A 19,058-nucleotide genomic window follows, 5' to 3' on the forward strand; every position below is an offset into this window, starting at 1 on the left:
TGAGAAGCAATACCCAGTTCCCATTACAGAATTCAAAGGAGACAGATCTGCTCTCTCTCCACCCCAAGGAACATGGCTTGTACACAGCCAATGACATCCTCCTGTGACTTGGAGTCCCGGGTCATGACGACAGCTGGTGGTCACACTCATTATTCACTGCAGCAACAGCAGCATCGTGAAGACCGGGTGGTTCCTGTGCCGTGGTTTCTGCTATGGGTCCTGCTGCCCAGCCCTCCAGTCTCTCTTAAGTTCCTGCCTAGCTTCTAAGCCCGTATCCTTCCTGGTCCTCCAACCTCTCTGCAATTCTGTGAGTCTCTACATCGTTCCTGCATTGCAAGCAACCAAGATCCCTCATCGACATGACCACTAAGTACTGTGCCCAACATATAATATTAAACCACGGTTACATCTTCAATATTACAAGTACCTAATCTTTTTCTTCCAACCTTGGTGAAAGCCATCTACAAAATACAATCACCGGCGGAGCCCTCCGAGAAACCACAGAGGAGCCTGGAAGTAGGGCCTCTACCTAAGAGTGCTGATTTAGCCCAACCACCAAGCACACCAACTGGTACCCGGTGACTCCATGGCTGCCCCAGCTCTTTCCATCTGTTTGTCCATCCAAGAAAAACAAAATATATGATCACAACCATTCCTTCCCCCACCTACTCTCATCTCAAAAACTTCCAAAATTACTACCTATATCTCGGTGTACACCAATTCACTTACTGGCATCTTTTGCAGTATAAAAATACCATTTAAAATATTGAAAGCATCATTTCAAAAGTTCCTCAAAATCCGAAAGAGAATGAAACATAAACACCCTAGAGCATCTTAAAATGCCATCTGTAACCTAACATTTAAATATGAGTAGTCTACTCAGTCCCAACCTTAAATGACCAGCCACCTACCATGTTAACGTCATCTATGCTCGGAACGTCAAGACCAGCATTCCCCAAGCCAACAGCCCTACACAGACATGGCCAAACTCCATGGCACATCCTTATGAAGGCCATGGCCATTCTACTATTGATATCAAAGCAGCAACACTGAAAAGCTGTTGCAAAGTAATCGATAATTTAATAATGACTAATAAGAGATGCAGTTTAAGTTGAAATATAGCATCTGGTGGTCTCCCATGTTATTCGAAGGTCTCAGAGTGCCACAGATGAGAACAAAGGTGTATTTTTAAGTTGAAACAGTTTTACTATAGAATTTGAAAGAACACTCACAAATCAGAGCTTAGGGTGCAATGGTTAACAGGGATTAATATTAAGTCATGAACACGATTTTAAATTTGAAGAAACTTTGGGCTACAAACTACTATTACATAAAAAAGATAAACAACAAGGTCTTACTGTATAGCACAGGAAACTATATTCAATATCCTATAATAAACCGTAATGGAAAAGAATATGAAAAAGAATATATATATATATAAAAAACTGAATCACTTTGCTGTACACCAGAAACTAACACAACATTGTAAATCAACTATACTTCAATTTAAAAAAATAATAAATAATGGGAATTCCCTGGAGGTCCAGTGGTTAGGACTCGGTGCTTTCACTGCCGTGAGTCTGGATCCAATCCCTGGTCAGGGAACTAAGATCCCACAAGCCTCACAGCGCCGCCAAAAAAATTAATTAATTAAATAAATAAATAATAATTAATAAATTAAATAAATAAATAAATTTGAAGGAACTTTTAAAGCAAAGCCATAAAAGCCACTTGCAGGAAAACTTAATGAAAGCAGATTATCTACTGCTTTGGTAATTGTAAATGGGGACGATTGAAACATGTCATTAATAATACACATCAGAGGCAGCACCTTCAGGGCGTCTTCTTAGCATAGTAACAATTGTTCTTATTTGACTCGAGTTCCCCTCATTAACCTGCTTGTAGGGTGGTCATGTATGCATCCTAGACCCTTTTCTGGAGAATCAGCTCCTTGGTGTCAAGAGTCACCCTTATTCATCTTTCTCTCCCCAAAGGCACAGTGCACAGCCTCTGGCATATGGCAGGCATTCACAGAAACACAAAAGGAGAACAAGTATGCAAATTTACAGTTGACAACTGATTCATTCAATAACGGCATTCTCACAGCTGCCATTTTTGGTTGCTTGGTTCTGTCAAAGCAGACCAGAAGGCAAAATAATGACTGCGGCTTCAAGCCACTTTGATCCATTCCTCTAAAAACATATTACTATCAACAAAGGACAGGAAACAGAATTGAGCTATTTGGCTCCCAAAGACATTGCTAATGCTTTTAAGAATAACATGAGAAACACATTTAAGTAAGAAAACAAGGCCAATGTGGCAAGACTTCATGAACAAAATAAGACTCAGCAAATCCTGATGGCAAAACAAAGGCAAAAGAGGGACCAAGTCTATAGGACGTGGTTCCGTACCTAATGTAACGGGCTAAGTGACTGAGAAACACTGGAATTTCCAGATCTTTCAGAAGAGCATGGAATCTCATCTCTGAGAAAAGTTTGATTAAATTTCCATTCAATTTAGTTCAACCACCGTTTACAGTATTGAGCCCTGTTGGTCCCTGGCCTTGTGTTAAGTGCTAGGGACACACTGTGAATAATCACGGTACTTCCTCCTCCTATACACCCCTAGGAGCTCACAGTCCAGTAAGAGGGTCAAGACAAGAAAACAGGCCACTTTTGAAATTTCAAATGACCCTTTTAATGATTAAGAGCAATACATGTTCACTGTAGGAAAAAAAAATCAGAAAATGTAGATGAGCAAAAAGAATATAAGACAAATCCAACACTCTCATGCTTTAGTTTAAATCCTTTTGGATTCATTAGAATCCTTACAAAACCAGATTTTTTTTTAAATTAATTTATTTATTTTTGGCTGTGTTGGGTCTTCGTTGCCGTGCACGGTCTTTCTCTAGTTGCGGCGAGCGGAGGCTACTCTTCGTTGCAGTGCGCGAGCTTCTCATTGCGGTGGCTTCTCTTGTTGCGGAGCACAGGCTCTAGGCGTGCGGGCTTCAGTAGTTGTGACACATGGGCTTAGCTGTTCCGCAGGCACGTGGGATCTTCCAGTACCAGGGATCGAACCTGTGTCCCCTGCATTGGCAGGTGGATTCTTAACCACTGTGCCACCAGCGAAGTCCCAAAACCTGATTTTTATAACCAGTGAATTGGCCATCATTTCTGGTGTTACAAATTTTGATATATATACATATTTCTGCCTCAGGTAGGAATGTGAAATAGATCCATAGGAGCTATGAAACTGTGGAGCTACACCAATAATATCCCCAACACTTTTAAATTCAGCCAAATTGCATGGCCATCTGCCCCTTTGTTCTTTACCTTCTCCCCCTCCCCCAAATTAGCAACACATATTATCAACAGCCTGCCCACCAATCATCTCTACTTGGTTGTGTCTAACATCTCAATACACAAAGATGTACACAATACATCTAAAATTTGTCTCTTGTATCATCACACACCAAAATACAAGAAAACAAAAACAAAACAAAACCCTTCCACTCCCCCTAAATTGCACAGTCACAACTGATCCAGTTTCTCATCCTTGGCCTCTCCCTGTCTCTTCCTTCCCTCACAGCCAACCTATCTCCTTGATTATATCAGCTTAATCACTCCCACTCCATCCCTTCCCGGCCCTTCCCCACTGTGACGGCCCCAGCTCAGCCTTCATCATTTCTCACGCTGAAGGCAACAGCCTCCTAAGTGGTCTCCCCGACAGTCTCTGCCAGCCCTCTCCTTCCCGCATCCATGGGCCACACCACCGAAGTTGCCTTTCTAAATCACAGTCTGATCAGGTAAGTCCTGCTTTAAATCCTTCAATAACTCTCCAGTGTCTTTAAGCTAATATTCAAATGCCTTAGCAGATGCTCAAAAAGATGAAACAGAGAACTGCCATACGACCCAGCAATTCTACTGTAGGGTATGAAAGGAGAGACTCAAACGCTCATATTCAAAGCAGCATTATTCACAAAACAAAATGTGACATATATATACAACAGAATATTATTCAGCCTTAAGAAAAGAAGCAAATTCTGACACATGCTACAGCACCGATGAAACTTAAGGACATGATGCTAACTGAAGCCAGTCACAAAAGGACAAGTACTGTATGACTCCACTTATATGAGGTCCTAGAGCAGTCAAATTCATGAAGACAGAAACGAGGACGGTGGTTACCAGGGGCTGAGGGAGGAGGGAACGGGAAGTTGCTGTTTAACAGGTACATGGTTGCACAATAATGTGAATGTACTTAATGCCACTGAACTGTACACTTAAAAAGGTTAAAACGGTCAATGTTACATTAGGTAGATTTAACCTCAATAAAAAAATTCCTTATCAGAGAAGACATGACGCCACAGCCGGACTCCAGCCGTCCTCCTCCGTCTCGTCTCTCCCCAACCAAGTTCCCCCGCCCCCTAAGGCAAACCTCACATGAAGGACCACCTGGGACAGACAGAAAAGCTGCTTTAGATCCTGACTGTGGTTCAGCTGAGCTGCTTGTCTTAAATAAATCCCCCGACTTTAACCAGTATCAGCAGCGGTGCCCCATAGGCAGCGTGCTCTGAGCAAAGCCCTACTCCTCCAGCACAGCTGTTAGCTTGCTGGTCTCCCCTGGCCCCTGGAGAAGGCCTGAGCTCCCCACATGCAAAGACCCCGCTGCCTGGCCGACGGGCTGGCTCACAGGGCACTGGGGTGCGGAGCAGGTAGATGATGCGTGTGAGAGGGACACCGCGCGTTCTTCCTTCCAGGGCTGTTTCCATCATCTCTCCCCTTCCTGTCAGACAGCCTCGCATGGTTCACCAAGAACAGGAAAGATCATGAGAGACTCGGGTGAGAAACCGAATGGCAAGACACCTTCTCAGTATTTACGAAGCTAAGGGCAAGCGGAATGAAAATTGCATTCTTCAGGACAATTTACTCAAGCAGCATGGTTCTCAAAGGAGAAGGGGTTAGTGGGCCACACAGAGCCACTCGGGGTGCTTTGCAGGGCTCCCCAGAGATTGAGAAAGTGGGCCGTGACATGCTTTTGTGAAAAGGCTTTAGGGGATGCCAATTCTCACTCCTATCAACACATTTCCTTAGAGAAGCTTAGATAGGGTATATCGATTCATGGCATTTACTTCACATAGTTATCTGATTTTCCAATCCTGTATTCCACTGTTAAAACCACTACATACTGAGGTTTTACCCACTTTTCTCTAAAGCTTTTTGTTAAGAATATATAATAGACTGCTAGTACGAGGGCTTTTGTTACAATCTTGGATTTAGGGAAAAACAGGCCCAACTACTGGGCAGTTTCCATAAAATAACTATTGTCTTGAGTTCAAACTATGGGTAATACAAAGGACATTAAATTATCAGGCAATGATAAAATGGAATAGATTTGAACTGGGAATAAAAATAAACAGCTAAAAGCATACGGAAGCCCATAAGCCATAAAGCCAGACTCAAATCTTAAAAAGCTCTGTGAATGGGAAAGGCAATTAATGCAACATTCTGGGTACCTAAGAGTTCACACCCCAGAGGGTTCCTCTGAATAGGCAGAGATGGGCCAGGACCACTCAGTGTCAGGGTCAAGGTTTGTTTCTGTCTGGGTAGAGAAAGGCTAGCCATATCAACCAAAGCCATCAACCAGGAGCTGGGCTACCCTCAACCCCGGGCACAGTCCAGTTATTAAGGATTTGAAATATAGCATCTAGATAGAACTTTACAATTCATAAAGTGACAGGTTAAAAAAAGTTTTTTTCTAACAGTGGAAATGAAAAATGTATTATCTAGACTAATTGGAAAGATTTTTGAGTCAAAAATAACTGGCTGCCATGACAACACTGAAGGTTCTGGATTACTACAAACTATCTCTTCTGATGTATGAGCAAAACTTCTTAGGATCCCAGGCAAAACCTTCTTTTAAGAGACAGAAATGGACCCAGCAGATGTTGCACATCTGGTTTCTGGAAGAGCCAGGGTGAGGAAGCTTTCCTATCTGGTCTGAGAGTAGGCTTTCACACTTAGTATATTAATATCACACACACCCTTCAATCTAATTCCTAAGTCACCAGAGGTCAGAATATTCCACAGTTTATAAAGAGAAGCTTTACTTGGGAAAGAGTAACTTTCTACAAGTTTAGTAGCAAGAGTTTTCCAGGACTGAGAATTCCCTTTTGATCCACCCCAACATGGAACAGCACAGGCTTTGAATCACTGACCCAAACTCGAATCCAAGGGAATTCATCTATGGAATTCAAGTTTCTGATCTAAAAATTCAGGGATGACAACATCCACTCCACTTTCTCTTTTGAGAAAGCAAAGCCCGACTTCCGAGAGGCTCTCACCAGATGCTAGTTCCCTCCCTTCGCAATGCCCATTTCTCCTGATCCTGAAGAGCTCCCCTACTCTTCCCTGCTGTCTTCTGGCAGGTGTGTCCATGCAAATAACCTCAAGCACTGCCTCATTTGAAAGAGACACCCCATGGAGTTCAGTACCCTGAGGAGGAACGTGGCCAACATCACTGTGCCCACCGTCACTTCCTGGAGGAAGCTCTGCAGAGTCATGGCAGGAACAACTGCTGAAGGGCAGGGCGACTTCAGAGAACGACACCCACCCCCAAGACTGGGTCTGAAAGCCAGCCCCAGCCCTCCCTCTCCACCCCCTCCCCCAGCATGGTACCCTCACCAGCCGAAATCCTAGAAGGTCAAGAATGTAGGGCAAGCTGTCCTGGCTTTAGGGGGAACCTATGGTCAGGCTGCCCTATACTGGATGTTACGAGAACTCATGAGCTAACTAACGTCTGAAAAAGCCTATGAGTTCCCATGGGACAAAGTAGCCAAAAACTATAAACCACTGTTATAGCCAGAAACACAAACTCAGCTGCACTGGGATGTGCTAATTATAACCCATAGTCCTCTCAATTTGTTCCCTCATGCGGATTAAAAAATATTCCAAGAAGTCCAACGTGTTTAGTTTGGCAAACCTGACACCCTGGAACCCCTAGGTGAACGTAACACAGCTCACATGTAACTGGCACACCTGACAGCTCTGACTGGTTCCTGGCCGGTGTGCGGATCCCAAATACCGCGGATCTCAAATACCAGTGGTCATTAAATAGAATACAGTCACCTGGGGAAAACCAAGTTTCCTTCCAAATGAATTGGCTTGTTAATCAGAGGGTCCCAGTCTAGTCCCACATGCTAATACGCTCACCCAAGTCCTCCTGTCCTTGCCCCCTCCCCCTGCTTACATCGCTTGTAGAGTGATTCTTTCTGCTCTCTTCATACTTGATCAGACCATCCAAGCACTCAAGATGTTCCCTTATAATTCAAAGTACGGTGAATTGCACCTAGGAGCCACCCAAGTAGGGTTTCTTGTAGCCATCAGTTTGGGGGTCCCTATAAATCAATTTTTGAAGGCATTTGGCTGAACAAAGACTCTCACATAAAATAGCCTGGGGTACACCAGAGCAAAACCACCTTCTTTTAAAAAGGCACCTTTCAGTCATTCAGGCTCTTTTCAGTGACAATGGAGGGAAATGTATTGAATTTAGTGCACTCTTTGGGGAGAGGAAGCAAGTTATCTCTCCGGGAAATGTCAGCTGTTGCATTTTGCAACAGACCAGAGGTTGGAATGACCACCACAGTGGCTCCAGAAAAAACCCCACAAGTTCCATGTTGCAGACTCAGCTCTGCAGCTAGCACACAGTGTGATCCTAGGCACACTGTCAAGTCTGAGCCTCAGCTTCCCCACAAAGGGGTCGAATACATCATCTCCTAAGATCCTGTCCCAGCTTCCATCATTACTGATTCAACCAAAAAAAGCTCAACTCTGCAAAGACTGACTTCCTTCATTTTGGGGTGAGCAAGCATCCTGGGTCTGGCTACAAAGAATGTTAAAAACCAAAAATGCCAGTCCACAAGAAACTTTCCCAGTGACATCTACACAGAGGTAAAGGAAAGCAGCTCTCTTTATTCTGACCTCACCAGCAAAAAAAATGTATTAAGGGCCTAACCATACACAGCACAGAAGGAAATGCACAAAATCAACAGCATCACCATCAGCAAAGGCATCAAGGTACACGTGAATGTGTTCTCTCTATGTTTACAACTACATGGTTAGCTGCAAAATGGCACTGGCTTTTTTAACAAATGCATCTAGTTAAGAAAGCCAAAAGGGATCTAAAATTACAAATTAAAAAACCTATATAAAATCAACTATACTCCAATAAAAATTTTTAAAAAGAAACCTATATAGTAAAAGAAAAATATGCATCACTCAACAGTACGTCTTCAGTAATGCCTCTGTGCTTGTGGTTAAGAAAAAGTATTTTTGGAATAATAAAAATTCAGAAGCTTCCTCAAGCAGTTATCCACTAAAATAAAGTCTAATATACTACGTAATCAAAGAGAGAGATGTTTATACATTTACGTTAGGGCTTCATGAATGTTTATTAGTTCAGCATCGATCAAACAAAAATAGCTAAGATGTTACCAAAATGACACTGATAATGTAAATTGAGAAGGCAAAACAACTTTGTCACTGAAAAAGAATTTTTAGAAAAAATAGCTAAATTGCAGTGGGTTACTTCACCTAAGCTGATTAAAATCAGCAATCAGATTCGAATTTGGAAGTATTTTCTCGGTTAATTTTTTTCTAGTTTTTCTCATTTGGAATTTAAAGCACCATAATTTTTCCATATCTCTAAACACATTCTAAAGCATTTATGAAGAACTAAAAAAAATACACAATTCAGCAAAGCAACTTACAAGACATGCCATAACTAAATAACCCTTTTTAAGTCACAAATTAAAATGTTTAACAAAATCTATGTTTACTAAATTTAAATGGATAAATGTTAACTAAATTTTAATAATAGTTCTGTTAATTTCCAAAAGTTCTGTAGGATGCAGCAATTATTTCATATATTTACATAAGGATACATACATACAAATGCCCCCCAACACATAAACACATATTTTTTCCCTTGAATATAGCACGCACTTAACCTGTAAAGCTATACAAAAATCAATTGTTAATCAGATTGACCAAGTATAGAACCATACAATAAATTTTCCCAAGGGAAGTTTTGGTAAGAAATAAATATTTAATAGTGAACTACCTTGTATATGGCTGATTAAGAAAAGTTCATTTCCTTCTACAAGTAATTTATGAAAAAAAGATTTTCAAAATACCACACTGTTATATTGTAAAGCATCAAATCAAAAGGCCTAAAAACTTAAAATTTACACTCTACCCTTAATCATGTCTCTCAATAGGTAGGTAGGTAGATAGATATAAAAACTACAGAGCGTTCTCTTTAAATGACATAATTATAAGGTTTAGAAATTAAAACTACTTACCAACTTTTCTTCTCCATTGTTTTTTTCCACTGATTCAACTAGCACTTTAGCATTTAGTACATATGAAAGGGAGAGACAAACATTGGTTGTGACCGGGAGAACACACCACGTTCAACAAATATTTTGCAAACAGATAAGGAGGGAAAAGTAGGTCAGTATCCAGTGGCTAGGAAGAAGCGGCGTCAGCTTCCATCCAGAACTGAATTATATGATTAACCAGGCACAGCCTACCGCTCTGACCTATGCACCTAGGATGCATAGGCACTGGGAGAAGAAAGAATTAGAGACGCATCAACTGCTCCCCAGTCATTAGCAAACTAGTTGGGGAAAAAAATTCTTAAGAGCAATATAACTAATAAAACAAGTGCTCACATAGGGCAGATGATTCACCACAAAAAGAAGAAGATAGAGCCTACCATCTATGTTTAGAGGTGAACTATTATCATGGTCTGGGAGGATTAGAGAAGGATGGCTGAAGAGGTGAAACTTGACCTTGAGGGTCCTTTTTGAGGATGAGTAGGATGTGATTAAGCGGAAAAGAACCTGAAAGCAAGAGGTACAAGACATATTCAGAAGATGGTGTCTAGACAGAATGGCAGCAGAAGACAGCTGGTGTTGTGCCCTGCTGGGCCATGAAGCTGGAAGGAAAGGTAAGCTGAGGCAAGTCTGAGAGTGCAGGCTGAGGGGGTGGGAATGGGTGGGAGAGGAGAGGGAAGCATCACACAGCCTGCCTCATATGTCTACACTGCAGTCATTACTGACATCAGTGCATCCAGAAGGCAACAAGTGTGATCGACAGTCACTGGTGATGGTCTGATGGAAAATAAAGTTGAGGACAGCCATTATAGATGATTGGGAGTCATCAAAAATTTTTTGAGCTGGCATAGGGACAACAAAAATTTTAAGGAGATTTGATCAAGGAATAGTCTGAATTAGTTGGGAGAGTGACTAGAAGCAGGGAGTAGGATTGCTCTGTGCAGTTGTTCAGTTTGTGCACTGCATAAAAATGGGCCAGCCAAGAGGGAATATGGGGACTGACATCAAGTCAAGCTCCTGAGGGACTGTGTTTGCTCTAAAGGACACCTTTTTCTACTTGCATAAATGCACTGTACAAGCTAGCAGTAGGGAATTCAGTTGGGGCACGGATCTAGAAGTTCAGGAATAAGAACTAGGGTAGAACTAATAGAAATGAAATGAGGATAAGTGCAAGAGAACTAACAGACAAATCTATCATAAAAGGTGGGAAACTAATTTGATGGAGGGCGCAAGAGAGAGGGGAGGATTTAAGACTCATGTAGAGGCTCTCTCATCCAAATGCCTAATGATTGACAGTTTGGCTGGTTGTTTTTTTTTAAAGGTCAGTTAACGTTGGACGTCATAAGTAAATGATACATACCTAAACCTATTATTTTAAATAAACCCTATAAAAATATATATTTATTTTCCAATCTTTCTCTGTAGCGCTGAGGCCTTTTGAGTGTATGTCCACTGACTGTAGTAGCCAGTGGTCTCTTGTAAAACATCCTCATGGCCTCATCCTCCAAGTCTAATTTCTTTAAAGAATAGTGAGGCTGTAGAGACACCTGGGACGCAGTGTGGGGTGGACTGCACTAATCCTGGTAAATGCTCGATACTCCCTCTGTGGGAAGCCCATCTATCCCTGCACTGCTGAATTCAGGCGTATGGCCATAAAGGTTTCACGTCTGCCCTTCCCTCTGCCACAGGGATCAGCAATGTTCCAGAGGGCACAGCTCCATCAGACTATGCGCTGGGGTGAGGACCAGGGCAACACGGGGCAGACCCCCACCTGACCTACAATGGCCACCCAGTGTGACTGTGCATTATCGTTTGAGTCACTAAGATTGCCAGGTTTTACATAATCACAAATTAATCTACCTATCCTGAATGACTAACAATATTAGTGGGAATACTTTTATTTTATGATCCTCCAAATCCTTTAGTTATTTCAGTTACTCCTAAATTAGCTGTAATCATTTTTAGAAACTTATTAGGTGGTTTATAAAACATTCAAATGAATTTTCATAGAAACAATTCTTTTTGCACGTATATTTTAAATCATTATATTAAATACAATAATTAGTACAATTGGTATAAACAGGCTTGGGAATAAACACAGTTGAGCCCACATAAGCATAGACTGGTAGGAACAAAAACTCAAGAGCACACTACAGGGTAGCCCTCTAACTTTGGGCATTTACTGTGTCATGGGCATCAGTTGATATATTTGACAAAGGAAAAGAACACCCACTAATCCAGCAAATCTGGAGGTCCCTAAGAGCTCACAGAGTTTTCTAAAGCCATGAGCCTCTAGATAATTATAAGAATGAATAGTACTATCGTACTACCAGGTTAAGAATCTGGTTGGTTTTTCAAAACCATATCCAACTACCATATTTATTCTGTCCCAAATGTACAGTCAGAAGGGCCTAAGTCGTTTAAAAAAGCACAAAAATAACACTTCAAACCCACAATCAGACACAGAGTCAAGAGTACAAGGTCACATGTCATTCCAATAACCTGCCTCTTAAAGATAGAAAGAATAAACACATAAGTTACTATTAAAAACTAAATTTGAGTATCATACTTTAAAATTATATACTTCTTTTAAAACTGTCGACAGAGATAAATGTTCCTCTCAAGGTTGCCCGGCAAAATCTGGGTGCTATTTTAGGTGGCCAAACAGTAAATCTATCCGTAATTTATATACTTTTAGAAATCTGATAGTCAGCCTTTTCAATAAAAATATGAACTTTTACATAGAAATCATACTGATATATTTCAATAGACTATTGAGAGAAACACTATGTAAACACATGTACACCAGAAACCCCAGTGCAACCAACCACAGTTTAAATAACATATACCCACAATTTAACCCCAACTCCCTCATCAACACCATGCATGTAAAGCCTCCCTCCTCAGCATCAAATAGGATGATCTTAACTTCTATATAGTTTTAATTCCAAAAAAAAAAAAAAGAAAACCCACATCTGAAGGAAAAAAGGCAGTAATACCATACCTACCCAAATAATTCTGCCCCCAGGCACTACTGGGATAGCTACCTACTCAGTCTTATTTTAACCAAGATAGGCTCTCGGGAAAAAAAGGAATCCAAAACCAAACTCAAGGGGAAAAAACAACAACAACAATATTAATTTGTAAAATACGAGATAAACTCAAATATAAATTTTGACTGAACCCTGACCTAAATCAATGTTCCCACTGTTTTGTTTTGGTTTTTTTAAATTGTGAAATAAGCAGCCACAAGGACAAGATTACAAAATGGTTTAGTCTTATCATCAAATAAAATTTACTACAGGGTTAACCTGACACAACTTTTATACCTGAGAGAATTAATGCTTTGCTATCTGAGATTGAGTTACAGTTGAGAAGGAGTTGAAGACAAATAAATGAACTTGATTCTAGCAGGAGGCGAAAGCCAAGGCCCAAACCCTACAGAACCTGGACACCAAGGGACCAGGGGGAGATGAGACCAGAGCATGGGTCACCGAAGCCAAGAGACAAGAATACGATGAGGAGCAGCAAAGGGTCAACAGTGTGTATGTTTGGGGGGAGGCAGGGGGGTGTTGGGGGAGGAACGGAGGAAGGAGAAAGGATAAGTGTGTCATCAGGCCTAGAATCCATCTGTTAGGAGCTAAACTGTGTCACCCCCTCCCCACATTCATATGTTGAAGCCCTAACCCCCAGTACCTCAGAATGGGACTGTACTTGGAGACAGGGCCTTTAAAGAGGTGATTAAGTTAAAATGAGGCCATAAGGGTGGGCCCTAATTCAACATGACTGGTGTCCTTATAAAAAGAGAAGACAGGGACACAGCCAACACAGACTGAGAGATGTGCATACGAGGCCCGGTGAGAAGGTGGCCATCTGCAAGCCAAGGAGAGAGGCCTCAAAGAAACCAAAGCTGCTGACACCTTGGTCTTGGGACTTCCAGCCTCCAGAATGGTGAGAAAATGTATTTCTGTTGCTTACGATACCCAGTCGTGGCATTTTGTCATGGCAGCCCAAGCAGACTAATATACCGTCCTATAAGCCCTGGTAAGACTGCCTACTTCTCTCTTCCTCCACCGCTAAGCTTTTGACACAGCCTACCTTTTGACAGTTGCCACCCTTCCTAAGCACCCACAGCTCACTCGGCATGTGCCACTGAAACATCTTCAAGTAGAATGTCACCACCTGTTTGCTGCCCGCGCACTCCTTCCTTAAAACTCTCTCCTGCCCTGGCTTCCCTCTGGCCACTTCTCCCTGGCTCTTCACTTCCCACCCCACCACTCCTTATTCTCCTTAGTGGCTTCTCCATCCTCCACTTGTCACAAAATAATGTCTCCCAGACTTCTATCACCCACCTTCCCCTCTTCTCCCTCCGCCCTCTAAGTGGTCCTCACAACATCCACAGCTTCGACCACACCAAGATGCTGGTAGTTCCTCCATCCACACCTCAGGCCCTGGCTTGTCCCTGAGCCCCAGCGTCTGCTGAACCTCCCTCTCTGCCTGGAGGCCCCACCTCCCAAATGCAACCCACCCCCTTCAGCCTGTCTGTGACGACCATACCCAACATCACACAGGCCAGAAACTTGGGAGTCATCCCAGACCACCACTTCCCCTGCCCCCTCCAATCCAGTCACTACATCCACCCCACTGCTTAAAGAGGGGTACATCACAACAGTCACCACAATCATTGACCCAATCAGCTCATTCTCAACAGCTACTATCAGAAAATAACCCAAAACAGAGAAAAGGTTATATGCACAAAAATGTTCATCACAGTATTATTATTTACAGCAGCAAAGTGGTGGAAGCAACCCAAATGCCCAATAAAAAAGAGGTGTTTCAGGAAATTACGGTACTCAGTGGAATACACAACTATAAAATTTATCTCGAAACCCGCAGCAATACAGAAAATATATGAACTCGATGATTACAATCATTCCAAAACACACACATAGAAAACTTGGAAAGGAATACTCAGAAATGACCATAGTTGATATTTTAAGAGTTAGTTAACTCAAGAAGAGTCTTTTTAGTTCCACTTTCCAAACTTCCTGTAATGTTTGTTCTTAAGATGATTTTTTAGTACAAAATATCCAGAAGTGAGTGTTAGTAATCTTGGACTTTCTGAGTTGCCTGGTTTCAGGATAAATGGGAATTTTACTACAGGATTCCCTTCAGCTGCCATGCTACCTTCATGTTACATCTGTTGCAACATCCAAAACGAACTCCCACAAAATAACGTTTCCCCCTAAATCCTATTATACTTGTAGCCCTCAGCGTGAGATCCTAAAAATTAATTCTTTCAAGAAGTCCAACTGGACACATAAACAGCTGCAAGACTGCAGAAGTGGGCTCCCAGCATCTGCCATGGTCATTAACTGTTCTCGTAAGAAAAGATCACCACACGTGAGCTGCTGCCAAGAGGGCAAGTGCAAAGCTGGAAGTGGAATCACAGAAGGTGAAGCCCCCGCTGCACCCAGGGTCTGACAGGCTCGCTGATTGCCAGGTAAGGAAGGGGCACTTTCCCATCCAAGGAGAAAACTTGTCAACTCTTCCATCCCAGAGTCCATGAGATACGAAAGAGGTCACCCGGAAGGACGTAAAATGGCACATGTTTCCTGTAGCATTTTACCTATACTTTTCTGTTTCTTTTTTCAATTGCAACAAACAGCAAGTATTAAGGTTGGGCTGACAGTTTTACCATGATTTCTCAACACCTGTGGCACGCATGTGTCAGCTAAACCCAACAGATTTCTCTTCCTCCATGTATTGGAGCATATGAAGTGAAACAGACAAGATGCAAGATCACGTCTGTACCTAGTGGGCCTGTGATAATACAGACCTTTTACAACTGCTGCCTTACTCAATAGTGGTATACATGTTGCTTCTAATTTAAAGTACTCCTCTGATGAATCCTTTTGAATAGTGAATACTAAATCCTAGTTATACCCATTCTATAAATCCAGATTTTACCCTAACTAAACTAGACTTCCCTACAGCAGAGAGAGAATGCGCATAAATATTTATGTTCAAATTAGGCATTTGTGGTTGGAGATGAAAAACACTACAAACTATGGAATAAGGTATAGGAAGGTATCCCTTAATTTAAATCCCCTCTACTAGATTTTACATTCGACTGTGAAATCTCACTGAAATTAGCAATATTTCTCAAGTAAATAGCTATTCTGTTGAGTAGCAACATGCTGTCATACTTTCTTTGAAATCCATGTCGGTATAATTTTGAGATACTTACAGAAAGCCACTGCTTAAAAATAAATTCCTGTAGACAAAACAAACTTAGCAGGAAAGCCCATTTCTCCACTCACAATTATTCAAGAAGAGGCACATGAAAGGAAAACTGGAAAGCTCACTGAACTTTTTAAAAAGTAATTGAAATCAATGGGCTTTTAAGGAAATGTGCCAAATTTGGCAAAGTTCTCTTTCTAAAAATGTATTTTGGTAATTTTCCAGAATTCGGTTCTTTCAGTTTGGAAAACTTAAAAAACTCTGAGACATAACTAAATGGTAGCCACACAGATGACCCTCAGCAAAATAAGGAAAGAGGAAAAATTCAGCTTCAGCATCCCCTCAATCTCCCCTTCCTTTCAGTCTCCCAAGTCCCCCAAGATGCCGGTGCTTTTAGGAAATCACAGACTCCCCCAGACTTTAGTGAGTTAGTAAGTTAATTAATTCTAGGTATGAGTTAACAAAAGGCAACTTAATGTAGATTTTTGAAGGTGAAAAGTTACATTTATTTTTACGATTAAAAATAAGAAATAAAATTTAGTCTTTACTTGGAATTGTAGAAATGTGTGCATCATTTCCATGTGACAAGCAAGTAAAGGAGAAAGATGGGGTATTGAAAGGAGTGGTTTTCAAGGGGAGGGGAGTAAGAGGAGACCAAAGAGAGTAACAGATGGCCAGAGGCACTCTCAGGGAGCAGAGCAAGAGACAAAAAAGGGAAAATAATGACAGAAAAAGAAACATTCAAAGAAAGAAGAGTTTCACAAGGATCCACATCCCCATCTTCTAACTTCCTGGGATACACCTGCTGAAGACTGTTAAATACTGTTGTGTTCCTGCAACTATAAGCATAAATGGGAAACTACTCCACCTGCGAATACAATCAGAGCAGGCAGACCCCAGGCGTGCCACTCTCTTCGGCTCCACTTTAGTGAACCGCTTAGGCAACTGCAGCCTGAGCTTTTTCATAAGATTTTTTTGTATTGTTATTAGTTCAGAGGTAACATAACCAGATTACAGAAAATGCAGAAAATAAAGAGGGTTGTAAAAGTAAGTCATCCCTATCTACTACACTAACACAATCACTGTTAACATTTTGGTTTCTTTGCCATCTTTCTTCCTATATATTTTTCAGAGGAGAAACTAGAGCCCCGTATCAAATCATAAATTATATGCACTGCTTGGAGTCAAACAGATCTGAATATCTGGTGGGGGAAGAGGAGGAAGAACTCCAGGAATCCATTTTCAGAAAAGACTGAGGAGTAGCAACTAACATTTACACTGCACGCTTGCTCTGTGCCTGACACTATTTATTCTATGAACATTAAGTGTGTTTACTCATTTAATCCTTATTACAACCCAAGGAAGAAGGCTCTACTATTACCCAAATACTGCAGGTGAGAAAACGGAGGCAGAGACAGATTAAGCTATGTGCCCAAGGACAAGAGCTGCTAAACAGAGTCAGGTTTCAAACCCAATACTTTCCCCAGAGCGCAGCCCATCACCATTGCACCACACTGCTTCCCACCCAGCGAGGACTCACCGCCACGTAAGAGAACCAGGCTCTGATGCGCCTGCCCGAGGTGCAAAGCCTTGATGACTGATGCATGGCGATTCTAGGTGGAATGAGGTGTGCATAACTCAGACCAGACCCCTCCTCCCACCCCACCCTTTTCACATCAGAGCCCTCAGTGTGTCTCTAGAGAAGGTGCCAGAGAGAAAGGGGAGAGAGGGCTGAGACACTGAAAGGGCCAAAGGTGGCCCTGCTCAAGAGCCCTCCCAGGAGGAGAGAAAGGGCTTCTCCAGACCTCAGAGCAAGACCCAGTCCAATAGTGCAGAACCCAGGACGCTGGTGTGCCCAGCAGCCACTAGTACTCAGGGCAATGGCAGCTCTCAAGGGGTAGAGGGAGGGTTGGGGGATGGGCAGTAGCCCCACTCAAGCCCCGTCACAGAGGCAGCGCACTCTTTACTTGGGCAGTTTCATTTGAGGAGGAAGGGGAACATACTGGCCCAAAATAAACATTTTCATGTCATCATACTTAAACACTACTAAATACCACTATTATGATGATTTACTAAGAAGTACCACTTTTTAAGTCATTAATTACTAAAATTTCCATCAATCTATCATTAAGAGCAGAACTGCACCCCAGGGCTTCTGGGCCCGTTCTTCACTGCCTGGAAAGCTCTACCATCCTTCTCTTCCTGCAGCAGTACCAACTCACCCTTCAGGTAGCTGCATGAATGCCTGTTTCCTCAGACAGGCTTTCCCTCTACCCCCAATCCAGAGTGTCCCCTCCCCATCTTTCTTATTCTCACAGCATCCTGTCCTTTCCCTTCATAGCAAATATCACAATTCATAAATATGTCATAAATATCTATATTCACTTCCGCAATGTCTCTCTCCCCTCACATTCCATGAAGACAGAAACACAATTGCTCTGCTCACCATTAAAGACTCAGTGCCTAGTACGGTGCCTGGCACACACTAGGCACCCCAACATTTGATGAATGAATACATGACTGCATTAAAGAAACAAAAACAACCCCCTCCTCCCCTTACTTCTAAAAGTATCACATATTATTTTTAAATTACGGTGAGTTATGACATTTCCATTACAGGTTTGTTATATCACGCTCTATTAGAAATGCCACCCGACTCCAGGCTCCTATAGCAAACACAAGTTGAAATGCGATCAATCAAGAACCCATCAATAAACAAATACAAAATCAATCCCATTCTTGTATACCAGCAACACCAAACAGAAATGTGTTAAACAATTCCGCTCACAATGATCATAAAAACCATAAAGCACCATGGCACAAGTCTAACAGAAGACGTGAAAGAGTTTTTACACATAAAATTATAAAATTTCATTGAAGGACATAAAAGACCTAAATCAATAGAGAGGTATATAAGGTTGCAGACCGGAAGCCATGAGACCATAAAGATCTCAATTCTCTCTAAATTTTTATATAAATGGGATGCAGTTCCAATAACACAAAATTTTTGAAAAATAAACAAGCCACATGCTTGGAGAATATATGTGCAAGTTAACCTGTGTTGAGGGAGCGAGAAGAATGTGATGTGCGTTTGACTCATCAACTGACACAAATATGGAAAACGGCATTTTGTGTGAATTCCAGTAATTTAACTATTATGGGTATGCAATGTTACTTCCAATGTTTTGACTCTTTCAAATATTGTCTCCCTTTTAAGTTGTAAAACAGTAAATGCTACAAGTTCAGAAAAGCTGGGTTGTGAGAGATGTGTAGGGGTAATAGGTAGAGAGGGGCTTCCAGGGCGAAGGAAAGATCCAGGAGAAAAATAAGGTAAAAAAGCAGAAGACATATTTGAAAGAGAACCAAGTATGGCTCACAGAGAACACATATTCCCATAGAAAGCCAGACAGTGATGGAT

The 19,058-nt window shown here is 41.7% G+C and overlaps 1 protein-coding gene across 6 annotated transcripts in view; it reads right to left on the reverse strand.

The window, feature by feature from the left end:
• MYO1B (myosin IB) overlaps nucleotides 1-19,058 on the reverse strand; it is a 179,514-nt gene that overhangs the window by 152,984 nt on the left and 7,472 nt on the right. The window contains exon 1 of one of the 6 annotated variants that reach the window (XM_082397308.1): nucleotides 9,362-9,445. The exons of the other annotated variants lie outside the window; for them this stretch is intronic. The gene's annotated coding sequence lies outside the window, so the exon portion shown is untranslated. Of the gene's footprint in view, nucleotides 1-9,361; nucleotides 9,446-19,058 lie in introns of those variants that run through there. 6 annotated transcript variants of the gene reach the window in all.

Source organism: Balaenoptera borealis (genome assembly GCF_965194805.1).
Source record: "Balaenoptera borealis genome assembly, chromosome: 6".
Taxonomy (NCBI): domain Eukaryota; kingdom Metazoa; phylum Chordata; class Mammalia; order Artiodactyla; family Balaenopteridae; genus Balaenoptera; species Balaenoptera borealis.